Genomic DNA, 15,934 nt, shown 5'->3' with positions numbered 1-15,934 from the left:
GTTGCCAGCTAGAATGCATCAAGGTGTATTGGACAAAGAATTGTCTTATTATCCAAGAAGACCTGGGTTTAAGACCCACCCCTGAAACTTATAGGTTGTGTCATCCTGGTTAGGTTATTTACCCTTTGAGAGGTGTAGGTAATGTTTTATGACTTTATGTTGCATAAATATTGACCTACATAGATAAAGGGAGTTGCATATATCAATAAAATAATAGATCCAGTCTCTATCATAGATTGCAAACTTTTTTGGAGTAGGTATTAACGTTTTTCTTCCTTATATCTTCCATAGCCTTTATAGGAAGAAAGGTCGTGTAGTAAGAAGACATAAATGCTAATGTCTACTATGAAACTTACCTGATGTTAAAGCCTGTGCAAGCAAGTCATTTAACTTTTCTAACCCTCAGTTTCCTCATTTTTAAATTGGGAGTAATGATACTTGAACCACTGAACACCAGGTATTATCTCAGGAAACTACCTGGTTGACCACAAAGCTAAATTTTTTTTTAAAAAAAATGTGTTATTAATAGAATATTCTGCCTATAATAATCACTCCATTATATTTGTGGAGTAAATGAATAAATGATAGATGTTGACCTCAAAGATCAAGCATATATGCTCAGTCAGCCCAGATTATTTTAATAAACCTCAGCTGATCTGTTGGTTTTAACAAAAAGGTTCAATGATAAAGTCTCAGGGGTGATAATAAGATACTTAAAGGCCATTGATTTCCCAACAACATTTGCTCCAAGATAATCATGAGCAGCAGCAATGACTCCTATTTTTTGGGGCCAAAAGTTTTGTAAAGTACTTTCTTTCTTCTTAATGACTTTAAGTAACTGCAGTCATGGGGGAAGAGACAAGAGGGTTGAGTGAAAGCTGTGACTTCCTTGAATTATCCCCTAAAGCCCACCAAATATCTGTAAAAAAAAAATGGCTCTAAACTAATTCTGTAGCAGCAGAACCCACTAAAAGACAGAGTGAAACAAATTTCCCTCCCAAGATAACCTGGACAGTTGATTGGAAAGGTCCATCATGCCAAGCTGGGAGAGGAACACTGTTCAGCCTGGGCATGCAGGCAAAGACCAGGCCTCAGTGAACTTGAAGCACATCTCAGAAGGCTGAATCACAGGCAGCTGCGGCGGTTACCATACTTCTCAACTCATAAATGCCAAAACAACTTAGAAGGTCAGTAAGAAGTCTGTGACTGTGATTAGAGAGAAGCTTAGCCCCAGTCCCAGTCCATACACAGGCCCAGGGTTGGGGCTGCTTCCTGAGCTCATCCCACAGATAGAGAGGAATCCAGTGGCTGATCAGAGGGAGATTGCAGAGATCTCTTTGCTGGTGCTGAGGCAAGATTCTCTTGCTTTGCCTGTACTGGGATCTAAGTCGAAGTTCTAGATGGCAGTCTTAGGGCGAGGAGGAGTGCTGGTGTGGTAGAGCTTTTAGGGGTGGTGAAGAGAGAATCCTTACAGTTCTAAGGATCCAAAAGGTGCTCGTGTTTACTCATAGACCAGAGCACAGGCCAGGAAAGAAGTAAACACCTCATACTTGATCGTACCACCTTGGAAGAACTGAAAATTTACAGGTCCCTAGAAGTATATCTGAAAATAGCTACACAAAACCCCCGAAGCTTGGGATAATACATTCTCCACACTGGAAGCAGACCCCACCATAACCAAGAGTTAAAATTCAAGTAATTGGCTGGGAATATGACCAAAGTGTGCAAAAAAAAATTAGACCATAGAATCTTTCCTTGGTGACAAAGAAGATGAAAAGATTCAACCAGAAGACAACAAAGTCAAAGCTCCCACATCCAAAGCCTTCAAGAAAAATATGAATCAATCCCAGGCCATGGGAGATGTCAAACAGGATTTTGAGAAGCAAGAGAAGTACAGGAAAAACTGGGAAGTGAAATGAGAGTGATGCAAGAAAATCATGAAAAACTAGCCAACAACTTGCTAAAGGAGACCCCAAAAATACTGAAGAAAATAATACCTTAAAAAATAGCCTAACAAAAATGTCAAAAGAGGTCCAAAAAGTCGATGAGAAGAAGAATGCCTTAAAAAGCAGAATTGGCCAAGTGGAAAAGGAAGTCCAGAAGTTCACTGAAGAAAATATTTCATTAAAAATTAAAATGGAGCAAATGGAAGCTAGTGACTTTATGAGAAATCAAGACATTGTAAAACAAAACCCAAAGAATGAAAAAAATAGAAGACAATGTGTAGTATCTCTTTGGAAAAAACAACTGACGTAGAAAATAGAGACATAACTTAAAAATTATTGGACTATCTGAAAGCCATGATCAAAAAAAGAGTCTAGACATCATCTTTCAAGAAATTATCAAGGAAAACTGTCCTGATGTTCTAGAACCAGAGGGTAAAATAGATATGGACAGAATCCATGGATCACCTTCTGAAAGAGATCCCCAAAGGAAAACTCCTAGGAATATTGTAGCCAAATTCCAGAGTTTCAGGTCAAGGAGAAAATCTTGAAGCAGTCAGAAAGAAACCATTCAAGTATTGTGGAAACACAATCAAGATAACACAAGATTTAGCAGCTTCTACCTTAAGGGACCACAGGGCTTGGAATACAATATTCTAAAGGACAAAGGAGATAGGATTACAGCCCAGAATGACATACCCAGCAAACCTGAGTATAATTCTTCAGGGGAAAAAATGTTATTCAGTGAAATAAAGGGCTTTCAAGAATTCTTGCTGAAAAGACCAGAGCTGAATTGAAAATTTGACTTTCAAATACAAGACTCAAGAGAAGCAGGAAGAGGTAAACAGGAAAAAGAAAGGATGATGGACTTATTAAAGTTGAATTGCTTGCATTCCTACACAGAAAGATGATATTTGTAGTTCAATAACTGCAGTCATGCAAGTATAATCATCCTGTCTTTTTGTTTGCTTCCTTTTTTTTTTTTTGGAGGGGGAAGGGAACAGAGGAGAGTACACTTGTGATTTCATTGCAGTGGAAAACATCCCTCTACGCAATGTCAATAAATAGAACATTGTCCATCCTACAATTTAGAATCATAGGAAATTCCTAGAGACATTGAAAGGTTAAGTGACTTGTCCAGGGTCACATAAATAAAATGTGGCCATTGGGGACTTCAATTTGATTCTCTATTCACTATGTTATGCTGTCAATCCCATCATACAGATGAGGAAACTGAGTATCAAAGAGCTTAAATCACTTTCTAGGAATCACACAGCTAGGAAATGTTGGGGCAGGGATCCAAACCTCTTTCTCTCGTGCATGTGAGGCTTTCACCAGAGAAGGAAGATACTGCCTAGCCCTTAGGCGTAACTTTAGAAACCCCTTGAAATTTTCCAGATCAGTACATAGACAACCACTACCACCATCACAAATATTTATTAAAGTTCTACTCTGTGAAGGACACTTTGTACTTTAGATCAATGAGAAGAGGTTGTGTATCAAAGAGAAAATTTTCATTGCACATATGGGAAATAGGCAAAATCTTATTGTCATGTAAAGAATGCATCTGTAAAATGGGTACAATCATGCTGGCGCTATATACTCCCAAGATTGTTCAGAAGATAATTGGGGTAGAGTTGGAAGGGATAGGGTTACAATTTACTGTTGGACTAGATGGTTGGTGGCCATTATTTTTCTGTTTTTTCAGTTATGTCTGACTCTTTGTGTCACCATTGGGGTTTTCTTGGAAAATATACTGGAGTGGTTTGCCATTTTCTTCTCTTTCTCATTTTACAGATGAGAAAACTGAGGCAAATAAGGTGAGTTAGTAGCTCAGTATCATACAACTATTAAGAATGTGGGATTCAAACTTGGGGAGATTAGTCTTTCTCACTCCGGGCCCAACACTCTATACATTGTGCCACCTAGCTGCCCTAAATCATTTAGTCTACACTACTCATAAATGAGGTACAAAGAGGTTAAATAATTTAATCAGTTACACAGGTGGTAAATATCAGAGTTAGACTTGGCAGCATGTAGTGGAATTTAAATGAAATGATACATGGAAAGTATTTGTAACTTTAAAACAGTAGAGAAGTATCATTTATTAATATAAGCAATCAACTTTTCAGATAGTTTTTGATTTGGTACCCCTTAATATAAAATATATATATAGTGGGAGGTCACTAGCACGTTAGCTAGAAACCTGATGGATCCTCATATTTTTTGGAGGACATGGACAAAAGTTTACAGGTATAGATGGGTTGGGATTTTTGTTTGTGAAGGGCACAGCCACATCACTGAGATCACATGAACTTTGAAGTCTTTTTTGGGGGTGTCTTTTTGGATTTTTATACAACATTTTTCTTTTTTTTTCTCCCCCACCCACTTAATAGTGTTTTTTTTAATTATCCATAAAGAAAGTTTTCAATATTCATTTTTTATGAGATTCTGAATTCTAAAAATTTTTCCTTCTCTCCCTATCCTCCCCCATCTTCAAGACAGCGAGGGATCTGATATAGGTTATCATGTACAGTCATGTTAAACATATCTCCACCTTAGTCATGTTGGAAAAGAAGAAATAGAATAAAAGGAAAAAATGAGAAAAAAAAGTAAAAATGGTATGCTTCAATCTGCATTCAGAAGCCATAGTTATTTCTCTAGATATGGATAGCATTTTCTTTCATATGTCTTTTGGAATTGTCTTGGATCATTGTATTGCTGAGAGGATATAAGTCTATCATAACTTATTGCATGCTGTTCTCATTAGTGTGTACAATTTTCTTCTGCTTCTGCTCACTTCACTCAGCATCTGTTCATATAAGTCTTTCCAGGTTTTTTTTTTCTGAAATCTACCTGCTCATCACTTCTTGTAGTACAATAGTATTCCATTATATTCATATGCATTAATTGTTCAGCCATTCCTCAATTTATGAAAATCCCTTCAATTTCCAGTTCTTGGACACCACAAAAAAGAGCTGTTACAAATATTTTTGTACATGTAGGTCCTTTTTTCCTTTTTATAATCTCGTTGGGGTACACACCTAGTAGTGGTATGACTGGATCAAAGGTCATGCACAATTTTACAGCTCTTTGGACATAATTCCAAATTGTTCTCCAGAAGGGCCATTTCAGTTCATAACTTCACCAACAAGGCACTAGTGTTCCATTTTTCCCACATCCTTTCCAATAATTATCATTTTCATTTTCTGTCATATTGGCCAATTTGATAGGGTTGAGGTGATACTCAGAGCTGTTTTAATTTGCATTTATCTAATTGACAGTGATTTAGAGCATTTTTTCATATGACTATAGATAGCTTTATTTTCTTCATCTGAAAACTGCCTGTTCATGTCCTTTGACCACATATTGATTGGGGAATGGCATGTATACTTATAAATTTTAATCAGTTCTGTATATATTTGAGAAATGAGGCTTTTTATCAGAAATGCTTGCTGTAAAAAAATACTTCCCAGCTTTCTGCTGTCCTGCTAATTTTAGTTGCATTGGTTTTGTTTATGCAAAATCTTTTTAATTGAATGTATTCAAAATCATCCATTTTGCATTTCATAACATTTTCTATATCTTGTCCATTCTCCAAATATCTAACAAGTGAATTATTCCTTGTTCTCCTAATTGGCTTATGGCATAACCATTTATGTACAAATCACATGCCCATTTTTATCTTACATTGCCATACAGTGTAAGATATGGGTCTGTGCCTACATTTTGCCATACTTTTTTCCAGTTTTCCCAGTAGTTTTTATCAGATAGTGAGTTCTTATTCCAGAAGCTGAGGTCTTTAGGTTCATCAAATCGTAGCTTCCTATATAGTCATTTAGTACTGTGTCTTGTGTGCCTAACCGATTCCACCGATTCACCATTCTATTTCTTTGCTAGTAGCAAATAGTTTTGATGATTGCTGCTTTATGTTATAGTTTCAGATTTGGTACAGCTGATCCACCTTCCTTTGTACTTTTTCTTCATTAATTCCCTTGATATCCTTGATATATTGTTCTTCCAGATAAATGTTGCTATTTTTTTTTCCTAGCTAACATATTTATTTGAGGTTTGGTATGGCACTGCATATGTAAATTAATTTAGGTAGAATTGTAATTACTATTATATTAGCTCAGGCTACCCAGAAGCAACTGATATTTTTCAAATTATTTAGATATGATTTTATTTGTGTGAAAAAGCATTTTGTAATAGTGTTCACAAAGTCTCTGGATTTTTCTTGGCAGATAGACTCTCAAATATTTTATATTGTCTATAGTTATTTTAAATGGAATTTATCTTCCTACCTCTTGCTAATGGACTTTCTTAATAATATATAAAATGGCAATGCTTTATGTGGGTTTGTTTTATATCTTGCAACCTTCCTAAAATTGTTAATTATTTCTAGTAGTTTTTAGTAGATTCTCTAGGATTCTCTAAGTATACTATCATAACATCTGCAAAGTGTAATATCATTGTTTCCTCGTTGTCTATTCTAATACCTTCAATATATTTTTCTTTTCTTGTTACTAAAGCTAATATTTTTAGTACAATATTGAATAATAGTGGTGATAATGGACATCCTTGTTCCACCCCTGATCTTATGGAAAATGCTTCTAGCTTATCCCCATTATGTATAATGCTTGTTCATGGTTTTAGATAGATGCTACTTACCATTTTAAGGAAAAGTCCATTTTTTCCTAGTATTTTTAAAAGGAATGGGTGCTGTATTTTATTAAAAGGGTTTTTTTTGCTTCTATTTAGATAATCATGTTATTATTGTTAATTTTGTTTTTGATTGATGGTCAATTATGCTGATAGTTTTCCTAATATTAAACCATCATGCATTTTTTGTATATAGTGTATTATCCTCATGACAAGTTGCTGTAATCTCTTTGCTAATATATTTTTTGCATCAATATTCATTAGGGAAATTTGCCTAAAATTTTCTTTCTCTGTTTTGGCTCTTCTCAGTTTAAGTATCAACACCATATTTATGTCATCCAGGGAATTTGGTAGGGCTCCCTCTTTGATTATATTTCCAAATAGTTTATACATAATTGGAATTAATTTTTCCTCAAATGTTTGGTATAATTCACTTGTAAATCTTTCTGGCCTTGGAGATTTTTTTTCTTAGGCTGTTCTTTCAATGATCATTTTACCCTCTGCTTCTAGGATTCCAAGTCAGTTTTCTTTGATATTTTTGGAAAGATGCTATCCAGGCTCTTTTCATTTTATTTTATTTTATTGTGATCATGGCTTTCAGGTAGTCCAATAATTCCTAAGTTATCTGTCTGGGATCTATTTTTCCAGGTCGGTTGTTTTCCTAATAAGTTATTTCATATTTTCTTCCAGCTTTTTAATTCTTTTGAATTTTTTTGACTGATTCTTGATTTGTTTTAGAATCATTAGCTTCCACTTGCCCAATTCTAATGTTTAAGGAATTGTTTTCTTCAACAAATTGTTGTTCTTCCTTTTCCAAGCTGTTGATTCTGTTCTGCATAACTCTCATTTAATTTACCAATTTTTCCCCTACTTCTCTTATTTGGTTTCTAAAATCTGTTTTTGAGGTCTTCCAAGAAGGCTTTTTGAGCTTGAGAGCAATTCAGCTTCCCCTTTGAGGCTTCACATGTAGACATTTTGACATTGCTGTCCTCTTCTGAGTGTGTTTTGATCTTCCCTGTTACCATAGTAACTTTCTATGATCTGGACTCTTTTTTTTTTGTTTTGTTTTGCTCATTTTTAAAGCTATCTTTTGACTTTTAATTTTAGGTCCTGTTTTGGGGGCACAGTTGCCACTCTCCCAAGCTTCTTGTGCTGGGGATCAGGTTCCTCACCGGAAACTGGCTTTCTACATAGGGCCTCATGTGCTGGTGGCTTAGTCAATGTGCTGGGGTGACCCAGCCTAGTTGTGCCTATTGTGCTGCGGTTTCTGGGACTAGCAGTTTACTGGGGCTGGAGGCCTCACATCTGACATGCTGTGCCACTGGCCTGCTGAGCCAGGACCAAGGGGCCTCTGTTTCTGATCTATGTTATGCCTAAGAGCCTCTCAGTGGCTTGCCTGAGTACCATCTGCACTGGGCTGCACTCCCCTTTCACACAAATGAGACAGGCTTATCTTGAAGTCCTTCTAAGTTAACTTAAGATATAAAATTATTTCATTCCGTCTTCTTGTGAGTTCTGTTGTTCCAGAATCCAGTTAAAGACTTGATTTAGCATTTGTTCTAAGGGAAAGTGGAGAGAGCTCTGTCAACTTCCCAGGTTTTCTCTGCAGTCTTGGCTCCCCCTTTGATGTATTGAAGTATATTGCCATATGTTGCTATACTGGCATGTGACCTGGCCCCTCTTCTTTATTTTTAATTGTTTTCCAACTTATCAAAAAAAAAATAAAAGGCTAGATAATTCTTTGTTGGTGAAGAAGCTTCCTTGGTTTATCACTTTTTAATCAGTTGGATTTGAGGAAACTATAATTATGGATCTTTGATCATCTGGTTCCAGACCCCTCAGTTCTCAGACTCACAGGTTTCCCATACTGTTTCTTTTAATAAAAGCTCATATTTATGAAAAAATAAATTAAAGTGATTACCGTATTACAACTCCTTTAAGGAAGTCCAAGCATAAGTTTCCTGGATTTACAGAGAATAGTCTCACAGATCTAGAAAAATGACAGACCTAAGAGGCCACCTAGCTCATTCACTTATTTATAGGTGAGAAAACTGAGTGAGTTATACATTGTCACACACTCCTTAAGGAGCAGAGATTGTACTTGAACCCAAGGTCCTCTGATTCCCCAATCCTGAATCCCCAATCCCCAATTCTTTGATTAGAATACGTTTCTGTTTTTCTATTCTTTGGAATAGAAACATCAATTTCAGATGTTTCCTTTATGTAAATTCCCAAATGATTCAACCCAGATATAGCAATGACAGTAATGCTTTGCACATCAGTAGTGATCAGGGCATCAATACAATTGAAAGGGCTGCAGACAAAGGAGAAGGAGAATAAAGAAATGACCCCTATAGAAAAGAGGATGTGAGCTGAAACATCTGTCATTTAGCACCCATTACTTCTGCTATTTGGCTTTAATTCTCGTATTCAGAAGACATTTAAAAATCATTTTCTCTGCTGCCCTCTGGGAAGCTTGGCAAGAAAGCTTTGGTTCCTTTCAATAGAGAGAAAGTATATATAGTGGAGAATACATGGGGCTTAGAGTCAGGACAGACCTCAGGTTGGATCCTGCTTAAGACATTTACTAGAGGACTGAACCTGCTCAAATTAACTTAAGCATTTTGAGCCTTACTTTTCTCATCTTCAAAATCATGGTGCTAACAGTAACAGCTTATTTCTCACAGCTAATTCCCATTGTGAGGTCTAAATTGTGAGGACTAAATGATACCAATCACTCAACAATCACTTATTAGTTACCTACTGTAAGTCAGGGGATAGAGCCCTGGGCCAGAAGTCAAAAAGACCTGACATCAAATCTGGCCTCAGGCACTTACTAGCTATATGGTTCTTGGCAAGTCACTTAACCCCATTTTCCTCAGTTTCCTTATCTGTAAAAATAAGCTGGAGAAGGAAATGGCAAACTACCCAACAGATAAGTATCTTTTCCAGGAAAACCCTAAATGAGACATGAAAGTCAGAAATGACCAAAATGGCTTCAACAAGAGCCAAAACTTGCATGCCAGGCACTGGGTTCAATTCTGGAGATAAAAAAACAGAAGTGAACATAGTCTTTGTCTTTAAATAAAAAATATTATTTTGTGAGAGATGTGAGTTCATAAAACCACATATATGTTTGGGGGGTTGGGCAAGCTGGACCTGTGATTTAATTGGTATAAGAGATGAGGTAACTCCCATGACTGATTCAGATAATCCAATTATCTGCAATTTTTAGCCTTGGAGAGTAACTTGGGATGTCGAGATGGGAAATGACCTGCCCAGGTGCACACAGCTAGTATGTCTGGAGCATGACTTGAACCCAGGTTTTCCTGATTCATAAGCTAGCTCAATCAATCTATGCATATTTATCAAGTACTGCTATGTGCCATGTACTATGTATGTATAGAGTGTACACACACTCACACACACACACACACACACACACACACACACACACACATATATATATATATATAGAGAGAGAGAGAGATACATATATTTGTGTCTGTATGTGTATATGTATATATGTGTATATGTGTATATATGTATTTTTTGTTTGTGTATGTGTATATGTGTACCTATATATATAATTTGTGAGTGTATGTGTGCATATATGTATATATGTATGAATGCACATACACACATATACATAAATATACATGTACATATATATTATGCACACACATCGAAAAGATAAATACAACTTGATATGAAGAGGGGAAGGATGAAAGCCAAGTAGACCTGGGAGGATAACCACTTAGGTAGCGTTGGGGATGAACTTTGATGGACACTAAGGAGAGGATGTAATGCACATTTTCAAACCTTAAAGCATTGGATAAGTGTGAGTTATTATCACTATTGTTTCCTGAGGGACAAAAGGTTGAACAAATTGACTTATAGAGTTGTCTTTCAGCAAAGCTATATGATTTTTTTTTTATTTTTTGTTGAGCTTTGTTTCCACTCAATTACTCTAGTCCGGGATCAAAGCCTGAGGAAGACTGTATCTTTTCCAATCAAGTCAACCAACATGTAGTGGCTATTCACTAAAGGCAAACATTCAAATGTGTTGTATGTCTCATCTTCTCTTAGATCCTCAGAACCTAGCAGAAAATCCTCCCCATGGCAGATGAACATTGGAAGACAATGTGAAAGTGATTATAATGATGATGAGGAAGTCATGGTTGTTCTCGAAAATGGCAGAACTGCTGGGTAAACGAAGGTCCTGAATGCAAAATTTTCAATTTTCCTTTTCAACTAGAGTAATACTCAAAACTTCACAGTTCCTTTTAGTAATTTTTATCATTAATAAAATTAATAAAATTCAAATGGCTTCAAATTCTACTTCTGATGTTTAACAGCTACATTATCGTGGGCGAGTCACTTAATAAATCCTTGTTGCAATGACTATCCCTCTTAGCCTAAGGTACCTAATTAACAAAATGGGGTTAATGATAATTATACTGGGGCCAATGCTTGGGAAAGTGTTTTGTAAAACATAAAACAGAAAGACAGAAAAGTGGGACCTATTTGTCAGTAATTTCAATCAGATCTCTTGACTGAGTATAATATTCCTTCTACTAAATCACAGAGAATAGATAAGGAGAGAATTTATTGTCCATGTATTATATACCAAATATTGAATGATATTGATCTGCCCCAAACACTCAAACAATTAATAAATATCCATTATGGCACAGGCAGGCACTGTGCCAGGGCCTAGGATTTATAAACAAACAAATAAACAAACTAACAAAAAAAATAGCCCTCACCTTCAAGGAAATTAAATTTTATTATCTAAGGATCAGAACAAGCATATAAAGAAATCTATGTAAAATTAATATTACAGAAATTGGGGATGGGGTAATGGCATCAGGAATACTAGAAATGCTACAGCAAAGGACCCTATTGTTTTGAGAGACCAATAAGGGACAGAGATGAGGGAGGAGTTCAATCCAGGCATGGGGGCCAACTTATTCAAAGGCACACAGATAGGGCAGGAAGTGACCTAAATAATAGCAAGAAGTCAGTTAAACTGGACTACAGAGTGACGGAAATGAAATAATTTATCATAAGGTAAAAAAAAAATGTGTTAAGACAATATTGTGCATGGCTTTCAAAGTCAAAAAGATGCAAAAGATTGTTTACAGTAGCTCCTAATGAATGTGATGAGTTATTCATATATGGCATACCCCAAAATTCAAGTTTGTTTCCATTCAGAGAAGAAAGGTTCAAAAATTTATTTGGCCTACTGCTCCCTTGTGTGTCTGTATGTATATATGTGTGTATATGTGTATATATGTATGTATATACGTATGCACAAAAACACACACATACATACATACATATATATATATGTATGTATAAATAATATTTATATATTTAAAGTGAGTGGTAGGCCAAATATATACATAAAATCACTTATCACACACACACACACACACACCCCTACCCCGGAAATCTACTGTCTTTAATGTTTAACATTTTTTTAAAATTTGTATAACCCAAGACTACTATTGTCACCCTGGATCATTCCATCATGCCCCAGGGAGCAGTATCACCCAATTTGGGAACCTACGGTACCATAATAAAGTACCGTGGGCCTCTGTAGGCTATGGGACTCTACAGGATCATCATCGGGGCTTGAGCGTAGCAAGATAAGACACATTGGAGAAGTAGTTTAATAATATCCCTTTTTATGGGCTAATATGTATTTTCCCCACTTCAATGGAGGTGAAATACAGGCTTCCCTATACCTAATATGCTTTGTTCAATTGAATATTTGCAGAGAAGTGAGGCTTATTTTATCCATATCTGTGGAGAATTCTCCAACAGCTTTCTTTGAATGACATCCTGGGATTTCTGAGGACAGACTCTTTATGGGAGCAAAACTAGCTAAAGAGACATGATTGAGACAAGTGTCAAGATTTCAACCCAGTCTGTGTAAGTCCAAAGCTTGAGCTAGAGCTTACAATGATGATGATGGTGAATAAATGACAAGGAGGGAATTGTGATCATCTTTCTCCTTGCCCACAGCTCTCATAATTCTTCAAGTTGTTGTTCAGCCATGTCCTTCTCCTCATGACTCCGTGGACCATAACATGCCAATCATGTCCATTGTATTTTCTTGGCAAAGATACTGAAGTGTTTTCTTGTTTCATTCTCCAGTGGATTAAGACAAACAGAGGTTAAGTGACTTGCCCAGGGGCACAGAGCTAGGAAGTGTCAGGTCTCCCTGACTCCAGGCATCCACCTGGTAGCTAGGCATTCATCTAGCTTCCATCTTTGTGGCACCTTAACCCTGGTAATTTTTCCATCTCCTCTTATACACAGCTCAAGAGCTACTTCCTCCAAAGGAGATTTTATATGATTTTCTGAGTTGTGATAGTTCTCTTTCTCTTCAAATTACTTTCTATTACATTATTCTTTGTACATGGGTGACAACATGGCATTATTGGGAGGTGGTTGATTATGAGTAAAATGATGTAGGTTCAAATTCTTTCTCTGCTGCTTTTGACGTATATGAACTTCTGACATGCATGAATGTTTGAACCCATACGTATGTATGAGAGAAATAATTTCTTTGGGGCCTCACTTTTCTCATCTCTAAAATGTGAGTGTTGGATTAGATGACCTTTGTGGTCCCTTTCAGCTCTATGATATTATGATCCTGTCTTTTCTTCACCAAAAAGAGTGCAAGCTCACTGATAGAAGGGACATTTTTTCTGTCTTTATATCCTCACTGTATAGCATAGGAATTTAATGAATGTTTGTTGAATTAAAGTTTGAGCAGAGCACAAACATGATGATCATTGTATAGGGAACTCATGTTTTAGCTTGTTTCCCTTTAAGGCCCTTCCTGGTCGTAAAAGTCTATTGAAAATTAGATTTGAAGTCAGCTTTCCAGGTTAATTTATCTCTGCTACTACTAAGTATGCCCATTGTTAGTATAGGGATAAATCAAGTTGGCTGAAAAGTGGTCTCCCATTATCTCCCTAGAATGAGGAGCCAAGATACAATCAAATTCTGCTGAAAAAAAGTTGAATCTAAAAGAATTTCAATATTCCCTTTTGAAGTAAATCAAAATGTCAGGTGCATCTTCAATGATCCATTTTGTCATACAGTCCCCAGAGAGCTAACTTTGCAAGCTATCCTGCTCTCCTCCCGTCTCCAGTGGACTATTAGAAGAGCTTCCCAAATGCTCGGGCCTTTCTCTCCTCAATATATCTTCCACAAAACTTCCAATCGCTAATTCCAAAACATAGCTATGACCTTGTCACTCTCGACTCAAAAATTTTCACTGGCTCCCTCTTGCTTCTGGGATAAACAAAATGTCTTCACTCTGGTATTTAAAGTCAGTCACAGTTTGGCTTCCACTTACCTTTCCAGTCTTATTTCATACCATTCTTTTTTATGCATTCCCTATTGACCTACTACCTGTTTTCAAGAGAACATTCTGTGGCAAAGAAGTTTTGAGCACAGGAATGGGCTCTGGATTTAGAGTCTTAAGCCCTGAGTTCAAATCCTGGCTCTCCCACTAAATACTGCCATACCCTTAGTCAAGTCATTTAACACCCTAGGATTTATTTACTTTCCTTGTAAAAAGAGGGGGTTGGAATAGGTAGTATTTAAGGTCCCTTCAGTCTCTCAATATCTGACTCAGTGATCTCCCACCTCCATATCTTCGTACAAGTGGCGCCTCTACACCTGGAATTCTCACTTTCCTAACCTCTGCTTTATAGAAATCCTAGCTTCCTTTTCATTTCCCCTCAGATTCAACCTCCTTTGCTAGTGTTCTTTCTTAAAATTATCTCATATTTACTTTACATGTAATTCATATGCACTTAATTGTGGATGCATTTCTCTCCTCTAACTGGTAGTCAACTCCCCAACCTTACTGATACCACTTTTTTTTTTTAATTTCGAAGTCACTTACCTATGTACTTCTTATTTCTCCTTAACACCTAGAAGTGTTTGTTTGGCATGTTGGAGGTGATTTGTGAATGCTAGTTGGGAGAGAAATGATTTTTTCTCTCTAGTATTTAATAAACAATTATTGAATTAGGACCAAGATTTTTTCCCCTTTTTGACTTCCCCATTCAACAATCCGACCATGTAGGTTATTCAGGCAGACTCTGAAATGGAGGGCTTATATTGAGAAGAAGAACTCAGATGTAATCAAAGAAGTGAAGACATTTAAATTTAGGTAAATATATGTATTCCTGCTCACTGTGTTCACTCACATAGGTCCGGGAAACTGTGGATTCTCCCTTTTGTCAGGTGGGTGACATGGATATTGACAAATATCTTTGGCCTAGATGTGGGTGCTCAGGGTCACATACCCCAAGACCCTCATTGGAATAAGCCCATTATAATATTACATTATATATATATATATATATATATATATATATATATATATATATATATATATGTTAATGTTATAATATTAATTATATTATAATATAATATTATAATGTATTATTAAACATAAGTATAGTTTTATTATAACATTAATTATGCTATAATTATTATAATATATTAATTATCTCTCATTACTTGTTAATCAATCAGAGTCAGTTGCTACCTTCAGAAATATCCACTCTTCCAAAGACGTATAAGCATTGAGTGGGTTCCATGAGGGTTCTTTGGCATTCAAGAATGTCATTGATTCATTTTATTGGTAATTTGCTAGCATTATTAATAAAATGATTAATTACCCAGCAACTATGTCTCTCAAACTTTTAACATGTCACAGTTTGAATGAATGAATGCATGAATGAATGAATGAATACCCTTTCAAGCTCCTTGAGCACAGGAATGGCTTCTCCTTATGTCTTTCTATGCTCTAGCATGGCACCAAACACATAGTAGGACTTTCAAACATATATGTTGAATTGAAACCAATTAAAAACTATCCTCTGGCCAATAGCCCAACCTTCTGTCTTAGACTGTACCATGAAGCTAAGCCTTCTCAAATTCCAGAACCAACAGTTTCAGAGTCACATCCTTTCTGTGATGTTCTGCCTTCTTCTATTTGTTTTCTCTTTTTAAAATTTGGCCAAGACACATGCAAATGTGAGAAGCCACTTGGATGGTGTGAAGAACATTTGTTCCCTTGAACCATACCAGAATGGAATCAACAGAATAGTCTCTCATCCCCAACAGTTAATTGTATTAATTATATTCACTTTGGGAATGTGTTGAATCAAAGGATATAGTCCCTTGCCTCTGAGTCACCAGTTTTACTGATGGGTATGAGCTCCTTGTTCCTGCCACTTGAAAGGGGGCAGGAGAGGATGGGAGCTAGGGAGGAAGTTGGGAGAAAGGGA

The sequence above is a fragment of the Phascolarctos cinereus genome, unplaced genomic scaffold, assembly GCF_003287225.1.
Source record: "Phascolarctos cinereus isolate Bilbo 61053 unplaced genomic scaffold, phaCin_HiC Scaffold_2;HRSCAF=192, whole genome shotgun sequence".
NCBI lineage: Eukaryota > Metazoa > Chordata > Mammalia > Diprotodontia > Phascolarctidae > Phascolarctos > Phascolarctos cinereus.
This window is presented reverse-complemented; position numbering follows the sequence as displayed.